Source organism: Dromaius novaehollandiae, chromosome 2, assembly GCF_036370855.1.
Source record: "Dromaius novaehollandiae isolate bDroNov1 chromosome 2, bDroNov1.hap1, whole genome shotgun sequence".
Taxonomy (NCBI): domain Eukaryota; kingdom Metazoa; phylum Chordata; class Aves; order Casuariiformes; family Dromaiidae; genus Dromaius; species Dromaius novaehollandiae.
The window spans coordinates 26058042-26069055 of NC_088099.1; the positions used below are offsets into that span (position 1 = coordinate 26058042).

The 11014-nt window shown below is 38.2% G+C and overlaps 1 long non-coding RNA gene across 1 annotated transcript; it reads left to right on the plus strand.

Moving 5' to 3' along the window:
• Positions 1–221: 221 nt before the first annotated feature.
• Positions 222–5244, plus strand: LOC135327450 (uncharacterized). Its single transcript, XR_010387592.1, has 3 exons — positions 222–788; positions 2355–2492; positions 3035–5244. It is a non-coding gene; the product is annotated as an uncharacterized LOC135327450 (long non-coding RNA).
• Positions 5245–11014: the final 5770 nt, after the last annotated feature.

The following is an 11014-nucleotide window of genomic DNA, read 5'->3' on the forward strand; positions in this document are numbered from 1 at the left end:
TAACAGTTACCAAAGCTACCTTTATGAGAAGGGAAAAAGATTCCTCCCACCTTTTCTCTAATCCAAGTTTAAAGAACTGCAGATTCCACACAGGATCTGCATACAGATATTATCCCTGTTGGTTGAAGTTGGCACATCCTGTTGAATCAGGCTTAGTCCTGCTAACATTCAGTTAGAAGTAGTGATTAAATCTTCTTAGAAAAAGAATAAATCATTTTAATTATGAGGCATCAGTCTGGGAAGACAATACGAATGGTGCCAGAGAGAAAAAAAAGAAATGCTGAATTATAAAATAGGTATTCTGCTTGATCTCAGCACAACCACAGTCTTTACTGGACGTGACCTTCTTGGAAAACTGCATTGCTTTTAGAAATAGGTTTGCACCAGAAAATTTGAATGCAGACTTTGGACACCACTGGTTGGCACAATACACACCAGGGTTTTGGTTTCACCAGCTATAGAAATATTGTCCAGTGACAAGTATCCATTTGCATGCTAACTATGGGTTTATACAAGTAAATGACAGATTACATGTAAACACACATCCATACTGATCTGGCAGAAAGCAGTTCATGCCATATTTTGCAGGCGTACTTTTGAAGGCCAGCTGAACGTATTTTCCATTTCCCATCTAGCCTTAAATAACATAACAAAGTAAACCCCATCTTTCTGTTTGGGTTAAGCAATATACCTTTGTAATATTAAAAAGCTTACACTGTAACTGTGTCTTTTTGTGATGTGCAGCGGCTCCATGCCGACAGATGACGGGAAGGCTTCAGGAGTGCCAGGTGAAGAGCGTGGAAGTATCTCATATCAACACATTTTTAGCTGACTCTTTCTTCTGAAATCTCTTGTGGATCCTTGAATACCGAGATCTTTGGAATTTATAATTTGTTCCTTCCTACTCCGCTCAAGCACTAACTCAAGCAGAATCCAAAGTCAAATTTGGATTTAGAGGACAATAGTTTCTGTCTTGATTTACACAGCCTTGACGTTTTTTACTGATAGTTATATTCTGTAGGTGAACTATCCTTTTTGCACTTACAGAAACGTACATGTAATATGTATTTTTTATCTTTTTTATTATACTAGCATTTTGGGTTTTTTATCTAGCTTCATGTGCTGCCTTGGAAATTTTTATATCATCCTTTTGTGAGCCATATGCCTCAAAGTCTGAAGAAAAAACATGAGAGTTTGTAGCCTCTGATGGAAGTAATCTATTAATAAAATGGCTAAGGGTTTCCATCCAATATGCTTCCCACTCGCTAGCACTGCTTTACAAAATGAAGATATGGATGTTTCCTGCACATCCAATGAAGATGTCTGAATTTTGTGCATGGTGGACAAGTGAAATAGGTGTTTAATTTTCTCTTACAAGAGAAGCTCAGTGTATGACCCTGCATTTAAAAGCATTTGATTTTTAGCTACTGCTGAAAATAGATTGCATGCAAAGCATGAACTTGGCAATGTGAGCATTTCCAATTACACATCTTTGCTTTCATGCTCAGTGCAGTATATCAGTTCTCATTTGTGAGTGCACCAACTTCTCAAACCTTGTGCTACATCAACCAGAATGGCATTATTTCCTCTCTTTTTTTCCATGGTGAATTTTGTTTGAGGCATGTTCATTATGGTTTTTATTCTTCCTTGTAATAGGACTGTGCTGACACTAGTCATTGAATTAATGAGAACAGGTGTCTTTTTGTATTTTTCTCCCTTCTGTTGACCCTGTTCTCCCACCCCCTCAATCCCTTTCTTTGAGTGGAGATCTGCTACTTCTTTGTTCATGAATAATGTGCTGCTTTTCAACTCAATTAGTACACAGCATCAAAAGAGGTCTGTCAGGTGGTGTTACCTGAAGCTCCCCCTCTCAGTGGAAACACTTTTATATACTGTTTCTTCTATATATTGTGCAACCTAATCAGTAGCTAAAATAGGTATTGCACCCCAAACTGGAATGAAGTATGAAGATGATTTCCGGTGAGACCTATGGGACATAGCTTTGCAAAGACATGTGTGTCTTTTCGCACACACATGTCTCAGAAAAGGAGATAAGTGCATGTGCTCATGGAAGTATGGGAGCTTTCCTTAGTTTTCATTCTTGTTTGGCTAAAACAGAGGAATGCAAGACAACCACATAGATATTTGTATTACCAAATATGACACAGAAAAAAAGATGTTTTGAGTGCCTATGAGATTGCTTCTTGAAAAGCTAAAGGAGTAGTTAGAAAAAGACAATATAAGAACAAGCTGCAGAAATCTGCAAAATAGGATCATGCCTCACACAGATGGTGCAAAATAGGTAGGAATAAAATAATGATTAATAATAATAATAATATCTGACTATTTTTCAGTGAATGTTCTGCTGCAGGAAAGCAGGCTGTGAAGAATGCATGCAGAATCCATAACTATTGCCTAAGAGTATGGAGAGCCTAACAGGGGAAATAAATCGCTTGGCAATGTCGAGACCGAGGGACAGTACTTCTGGACAGGTAGGGATGGGAAGCACTAGGTAGTAAGAATCAGTATTATCTGCAAATTACTGGGTTTATATTTCAGCCAACCACTGCATAGTCTCCATTTGTTAATACACAGTGATATCTGTAGGGCAAGAATGTTTTATTGTACCTTGAGTAAGGGTCAAGAATAGCTTAGAAATATATGGCATTCATTAGGAATATTGTCTTTTAATAATAATCTCTGCTATCTTGATGACCAGATGTTAAAAGGAAACTTTCCACACCTCCTAACCTTTACTTTCGACTTCTACCAAGCACTTGGTCTTTTTTAGTTCCCTGAGTTGAGAATTGCTGCCTAACTAATACAAATAACACTAGTTCTTTTTCAATTTAAATGATTACATTAGTGATCAGAAAAAAGAAACAGTCTAATCATAAAATCATTGAGTTTTAAACTGTGGAGAGGTGAAAACAGTAGAGTAAATTTCAAGTTCCAAGTAAAAATTGACAGTAAGTGACAACTGCAGAGGCTAACTAGAGGATCTTGCAAGTTAACCTTCTTCTTTCCTCTTCAGATGCTGTGTATCCTGGGTTTTTGTTTTCCCTGAACTATTTGGACAGAACTGAGCGCACCAGCTTTTTTTAACTGACTGAAATATAAAGCAGTAGAGGTAATACAGAAAAAGGTATGTGGCCAATCTAAAACAGGCAGTGGCAAAAGTTATGATTCCCTATGGCATTGAGCTGCCCTTAAAAAGTTCAGGTAACATAGTGTAAACCTTATTTGCAATTTAAAGATTCTCACTATAAAGTTGCTATGACTTTGCCCTGGTTTAAAGCCGTAGGACAGGCCCCAGATTTTCTCCGTATCAGCCTTCCTCTGTGTGTCTGTGCGATGGAGCGGTGCTGGTCCTTCTCTCTGGAAGCTGGGACTGTACCTAGATCACACCGGGCTGCTTTGCTGGGCTCATGTACCAGTAAAGGTTTGGTGGTGGCACTGATAACTAGTCTTCTCTTCCACATGAAATGGTCATTCAAATGTTAGATTTTGTTTATTATCCCCAGTTTGTCAAAATGTGTGTGTGTGATTAACATTCATTTACTGGGATTTCACAAAATGTGTGTAAGTCACACTGTGCTTTATGGGCATACAGTCTGCTTCTACTGCATATGGTCTACAAATGCCAAATAAGGGGTTGCTATCACTTTTAACCAACTTTGGAGAGAAACGTGGCCCAAGGTACATAGGGAAAGCTGTCTCTTTTTTCTGACCTATCTTAATGCCAAGCACAAAGGGTGAGAAATGCAGAGCCTTGTGCAGTCGTGGCAAGGGCAAACAAACACAGCCCACAGCTTAGAAATGTCACAAATATGCAATAAACTGACTCTCTCCAAGGAATAGTCACTACCACTCCTAGTGGGAGACTCCTAAATACTGGGATCTTTTCTGGGTATGGTTGCTTCCAAAAAGAGAATGCTGAACAGTGCGTTTTGATGCCTTGATTGAATATCTATATAAAACCTCAGAATTTGTCCATTTGTCCCTTGGATGATTTTCCCTCCAAAAATCTTCAGTTGTCAGAGCGTACTTAGATTTGTTCATGCTCCCGTGCCGCAAAAGGTTAGATTTCAGATTCAGGTGGGATGTTCAGTGACAGCTGAAAATAAGAAATGGATATTGTAGCCCTCAAATAAAATTCTTTCTTATCATTTACACCGTAAATATTAATAACTGTGATATGAGTTACATTTAATGTCCAGTCACACTCCAGTAAGTGCCTGGCCTAATATCAGAGAATTGAATGCATTGTGCAGAGTCTTAACTGGCACTATTAGACCTTGTACTAATCTTTGAAATCAGTCAAGATTTTTTTGAACTTTTGCTCATTTTTTGAGGTATATAAACACCAGAAGATGCAGTCATTTGCATTACTGATTACTGTTTTTTTCCCAGAATTTTCAGCTTTGATCAATTTTAGTTGCTTTTAAAATCTTCAGTTTGGAAGACTTCACATATATTTTATGGAATAATATTGTTTTAAACAGTAGTTTAAAGCATTATAGCTGAAATATCAAGATAACCTGTTAATATACACAAAATTCCTAAAAAAGTTGTACATGTTACAGAATTTAGAGAAATTAGCTATTTGTTCTAAGCAGGTATTGTAGTATGTGTGTACTGTATTTGCACTGACATTAAATGCAGACACTATGAAGACAAAATTCTTCTAGCCCAATGATAGCAATTTGTTGAACGTTTTCCAGCGCTAAACTAAGAAACCACTCTTTAAAGTTATTTCTAAAATATGTAAACAATAGAGGTTTCTCCCAGTCTTTGCAGTTCCTTGTCCAGTTTGTGAAATATGTGCAATTAGAGGAAGAAATGGATGGGCGGAAGATCTGATTTATTGCCCTCTTTATAGTTTTGGATATTATGACTGAGGTACATAAATACTGAATGACTCACTGAAGTATGATCTAAATTTTATACATCAATGCAACAGATTCCAACTGTTTTAGTTAAAACTGATTAATTTTTTAGAGGCCATTCTGTCATGTCTAGCTGCATAATGACCAGATCTTTTTAGTGACGTTCTTAAACTCAGGTATGTACATTTTGTCTTAATGCCTAAATTTAGAAATATGTATTTGAAAAAGATGGTCTTGATATAAGATGCCATGGGTTATGCATAGTGTTTTTCAGAGAATGACCAAACATTAAATCACCTATTTCATAACACTTCAGAGTAAGCTTGTTCTCTAAAGTGAAAGCTGTATCACCTGATATATACATAGGTATATTTATGTGTATAGTATAGGAGCATACAGAGTACAGGCACACATACCAGCACAGAACAAGCCTGCACTGGCTGGAAGAAGAGATTGGGTGACCCAAAGGTTTATTTTTTGTGTTTTCTCATCTGTATTTGATGTGTTATATTTTTATTCATTTTTATACTCTGTACTCTCCCTTCACTGCAATTCATCTGAAAATAATTTCTTCATTTACTTTAATGTAGCTGAATCAAAAATAAAATGTATTCCTTCAGTAAATTAATGTCTACCTACTGCTGTGCTGCACTATATAATTAACATAAAGTGAGACTTAATTGTTTAATTATTATCCAGATAAGTAGTGTGTGGTATAACATAAATAAGAATTAATACTTTTCTATATCCTGTTTTGCCCTCAAGAATTGACCAGTTGGATATATAAGAAGGAGACAGAAATACTTACTACAGCCCACACAAGGGATGCAGCAAAAACAAAGAAATAGCTTGAATGGGCATCCATGCTAAGATCCCCTGAGATAAAACTATTTTTATAAAGCTGTCTGTTAATTGTGTTGTCTAAAGGATGCATGCGAATCAAAGCTACTGCCAATAATGCCACATACCTCACAGTGCCCTCACTTCTCTAAAGTCTTCTGTTCTGTAGTCCTTGTAACTCAATTGCTCTACTTTAATTAGAAGTTCAAGGAGAAATGTTTTGAAGAAACAAAATGCTTATACTCAATAGGAAAACTATGGCAACAGGGTCACAAGCAGTTACATTTCAGTCGGTAGTACTCAAAGCCCCAATCCTTCCTTTGTGCTTGCTGCCCTAAAAATAAGCAAAACAAAACCCAGCCTGCTTCTCAGCTTACCACCTAAATCCCTGGTCCTAGCACTGCACTGTAAAGGTGATATTAGGTATTTGTATCTCTGCCAAGAAATGGTTGCATGTGTACTCCTAAGAGTCCTTATGCAGGATTTTGGGTGCTAGAAACCAGACTGTGTTCATTACGTGTCCAGTGGAAGGGATTTAAAAGGGATTGATTTAAAAGACATAGGGGGCCATATTTTGTCCTGAATTATTCCTATTCATGCCCAGTGATAAATGTCTTTGTGGAACTGATGCAGCAAAAGCGACAAAAAATGAATGATCTGATTTGGCTGGGAGGATCTCTGTCCAATGTTCTGCTTGTTTTACAGACATTAGTAGGGAAATCATTCATTTTCAGTGTTTACTGAGCGATGGCTTTCTTCTGATAAAAAGTGCTAATTTTACTGAATTTTGTCTGCGCTCAGAGGTAGAGAAATGTGGACTACTTGCTGAAGATGAAGCTGAGTCAACAAAACTCATTGCATCCAAAATATATTGTCCTGTAGGTGTTTTTTCTCCTGCAGTGTTAAAAGGTGAAAAGCTACTGCTTTTATCCAGCACGCCATCCAGTCATCTGAGCAATTACTTGCTTAAAGCAAATCATGTGTAGATACTGGAGGAAGATAAACTTAAAAGTCACTTCATTAAAAATATTTTTCTCCTTCAAGAAATAATTTAGTTTTTGAAGTAAATTGAACATAAAGAGCAGGAAGGAAGAAGAAAAAATGTGAAATTTTATCATTACATTTTAAGTTTGATTATGTCACAGAGAAAGTAAATGGCAATAGAGTATAAAGGAATCTAATCCATAAAGGAAGAGAAAAAGGTTAAAGAAGTCAACAGTAATTAAATGGTGATTGAAGCTGAAAGAAAATTGATCTGTGTTAGCTGAAGGCCATTCTTGCCTTTTGGGATGTTATGCATCGGTGAAGAGGGGAAAGAAAGGTTTTTCCTGTTTTGATATGGAAATATATGTCACATCTTCTTAGCCTATGGTGCCATGACTCAAGACTGCAGTGAGTTTCTGGTACACTGACTCCAGTGTGCTATGCATGCTTGTGGGTATTGTGTAAAGATAAGATGCTCTGACAAAGCTCAGCAAGGTCAAAAGGCATGGGAGCTTCAGCAGTTTGCATGCTGTTTTGTCTTGGGGCAAAAAAAGAAAAGCACCCGAAAGCAAATGAATCTAAATGGGGTAGCACTGACACATCCGTGTAGAAGCTGTGCAATATCCAGGACTCAGTGATCGCTATCCACCACACACTCAAAGTCTGGCAGTTTGGTCTACCCTTCTGGAGTGATACTCAGATGTGCTGGCATGGATAGATATGAAAGGAGCATATATTTAGGCTGAATTGCATCGAGAAGTTTTTAAAAAGCCAGCAGCACTGCCAAGTACTTTAGAGTTTTGGGTAAGTGCTTCAGAGGTTGCACTCATTAGGTTTCTGTCAGGGCATGAAGAAATAAAGCTAAACCTGTGACCCTGCTCAAGTTAAATATTCTCCACAGCAAAAGCATTAGCTAGTGCCACTGTAAATGCTAGTTTCCAGACCAGATAAGAATCCCACTTCACAGATGTCTTCTATTCTTGCGAAGACTGGTGCCTCTTCCAGGCAACAGAGCTTTATAAAACAGGGTATCACACCTTTTTTGAGCACATACTATAAGAAAGGCTCAGCACTGTGTGGGACAAAACTTCATGGATGACTTCAGCCTGTGGCAGAAGAAAAAATAAACTATGCTAAAGAGTTAAAAAACCAGCAATGTTTGCCGATTAGAAGCAAATCACTCAGTTGTTGCTTAGTCACAATCTCCGTTGACATCACTGGGAGTATTGAATGTGTAATGAGTGGGTATGGTATGACTTGGCTATAGCTGTGTTCAGTTGTGAAATTGAGTTAAATGAGAAAATCAAGTTATTTGCATCACTTAAAGAATAACAGACAGCAACTAAATGTTCTTAGCTACAGTTTTTATGAGCTTTTTGTCACTAGAGAGAGCTGTAGATATGTACAATTAAGAACATTTATGTTAAAAAATACATTAATTCCTCCCTCAGTGAAGAATTAGGGCAAATAACAAATAAAGCATAACAACCTTTTCTCTTATAAAACTCTAGTGGGAATCTTTCCCTTCTGCAGTGAATATGCCACTGCCTGCCATTGTCTCGTTCGAGCTTGCCAAGTATGAAAAGGTAAGAATCATTTTAGAGGGCCTTGTCAAAAAGTAGCAGAGAAAGGAAAGCTAATTTATTATTAAAAGGCATTTCCAATCTATGTTTCTCACAACCAACTTCTAAATGTAGGAGAATAGAGACGTTTTGCATTTAGATTAAGACCAGAATGAATATTAACATTCAGGTTTCTACCAATTAAGATGGCAAGGGTCTCAGAGCATTCCTTCTGTCATTTTGGGGTGTGCTATCTTAGCTGCAATTCCAGTCCATTCACTCAAGCATAATAAAAAAATTGTTAATCCTATGGCTTGACAAATGGCATAGCTTTGAGCTTGTTTTAGTTAAAGCTAATATAAGTTTCCAGTGGTCATTTAAATATTACTTCTTAACATTGTAGTAAAGGGTTATAAATATTTATATCATCTTTTAATGATAATATCTAAGTGAAATATTGCATCTTATCTAACCAGCCACTTATGGCTTCCTCCTGCGACTCTTTTTTGTGCTGCTGATCACCACACAAGCCATTCCATTAGCTTCAGTAAGTTCTAATTGGCACACTAAGGTGTTGTAAAGACCCCAGACCAACTCATAGTAAGTTTTTAGGGCAACCAGTCCAGTCTATTCTGCTTTGCTGTGGTTCATATTTCAGTCAGTGTGTTCCAGGACCTATCATTAAAATGATATTCACCATCTTTTTTTCCCATCAGAAAGGTAGTTCTCCGCAAATAATTTAGGAAGTAAAGAGGGATGATAAGCTGTGAGGTCCAATTAGGATTAATTCATCAGTAAATTTGCAGATTTAGAGATTAAAGCCTCTGGAACTATTTATACTGAGGTTCACTATATCTAGGGTTAGTGGGACTTGAACATTTTGGTGCTTATGTGTTAGTGTAAATTTTAGGCATCCACCTATGTTTGGACTCTCTAAGAAGAACACGCTAAAAGGAGACTGTCTCATGTGCTGGTGCCTTTGGGAGAGGTAAGTTCAAGCCTAGCACCAGCAGCACAGCCAGGCAGGGAGGTGACCAGGGCTCTGAGCAGCACTAGCACAGGAGGACTTTGGCCATTTTGTATATACACAATGTTGAGCAAGTTGCCAAGTCCCTACACGTCAGTCACAGTAACCACTCATGGGCTTGCTCTTAACTTATAACAAATACAAGGCAATGCGACTTTTCTTTGAGGTTTAAAATAGCTCAGGTTGCCTGGTGTTTGCTGTGTAGAGGTGGTGTATGGCTGTACAGAGTGTACACACTGTCCACAGCAGTGCTGACAGCAGGGCCTCGATTCATCTGACTAAATATAATCTCCTACAGTGGAGGCACGTACACCTGAGCTTGTCACTGTGGGCTCCCTGTGGAGGCCACAGGATGTGCTGTACCCCTCTAAAGTAGGTCAGATGAATCATTCCTTAGAAACTCCCTTTCCCCTCCACTGAGTACAAGAGGAACCTAGGATGACTAACTCAGATGTAAACATCTACACTGAAAACGTTTGAAGTTAGGTGATATAAATCCTAAAAGTAAGGATGAGTGGTTGAAATGGCAGGCAGCAATTCAGTGGGAGTTTTGAGCATCTCAGTAATAAATAATCATTGGATTTAGGTGCCTAAGTAGCAGTTAGTCTTGTAAATCTCTTGACTAATTCAGCCTTTTGGCCCAAACTCAAAATCACCACCGTACCAGAATTTGCAGTTTTAAGTGAGGGATCCAGTCCTCCACTCAGTACCTCAGGTGAGACTCAAAAAACCCAGGAGGCAGCACACCAAAGGCAGCCTGACCGCACTGCAGAGTCTTCTCATATGTGGGTGCTCTCCTGAACACCAGCATTTAAACTCTTTCTTTTGGAAGGGCACAGGCTTAGCTTCTGACTCTCAAAAGATGGCTCCTTGGGTAAAAGGTGATGTTGTTATCTGTCTGACGACTCAACATAACTCAGTCACGAGCTGGGAGACCACAGGCTCAGTTATCACCATGATCACAGTAAGTTTGAATCCACAACTCCCAATTTATTCTTTAAATACCAAGTTACCAGCTCTTCTGGCTTGAGGGAAAAGTAAAATCACAGGCTCTTTTCCTGAAGTTCTACTTTACATTGATTCTTTGACTTACAAGGACAGTTAGTGTGGCTCTACAGCTTCATGGTTTGGGCATTCACCTTGTAAGGCGGACAGCTGAATCCTATCTCTGTACTAAAAGCTATTTATGTGTGTTATCCAGTGATCTTATAATCTGAAACACAGAAAAAGGCACGGATGATGAGACCTAAACTAAGACTTCCCTTCTAAAATAAATGTTCTGCCACCTAAACGATATTGTCATGTTTCAGCTATGGTAACTTTACAAATGCCATGATAAAAGGAACATCTTTAACAAGAAGGGAAAGGGTTATTGTCCAAAAACAGTCTGTTGATTTTTGGGATATTTCCTAAAAACAGTCTGTCGATTAATGCATGGATGTAGTCCTGAATTATCTTGGGAAAAGGAGGGACTGGAGCCCCTGTCTCCAACATCTCACATGCTGATTTTAACCACTTTGCAAATATCAGAAAGGGCTTGAAAGCCAACACTACTTTTTCCAGCCCTTTTCTGTGCTAAACCAGTTCTCATAGGAATTCTCTGGTTATGCCTAATCAATTGAGTGTCTCAGTTAACATAGCTGGAAAAACACTGCTTCGTACCCCATGAGAGCGTCCTTCAAAAACCTGAAGCCATACCAAAATAAGAAAAA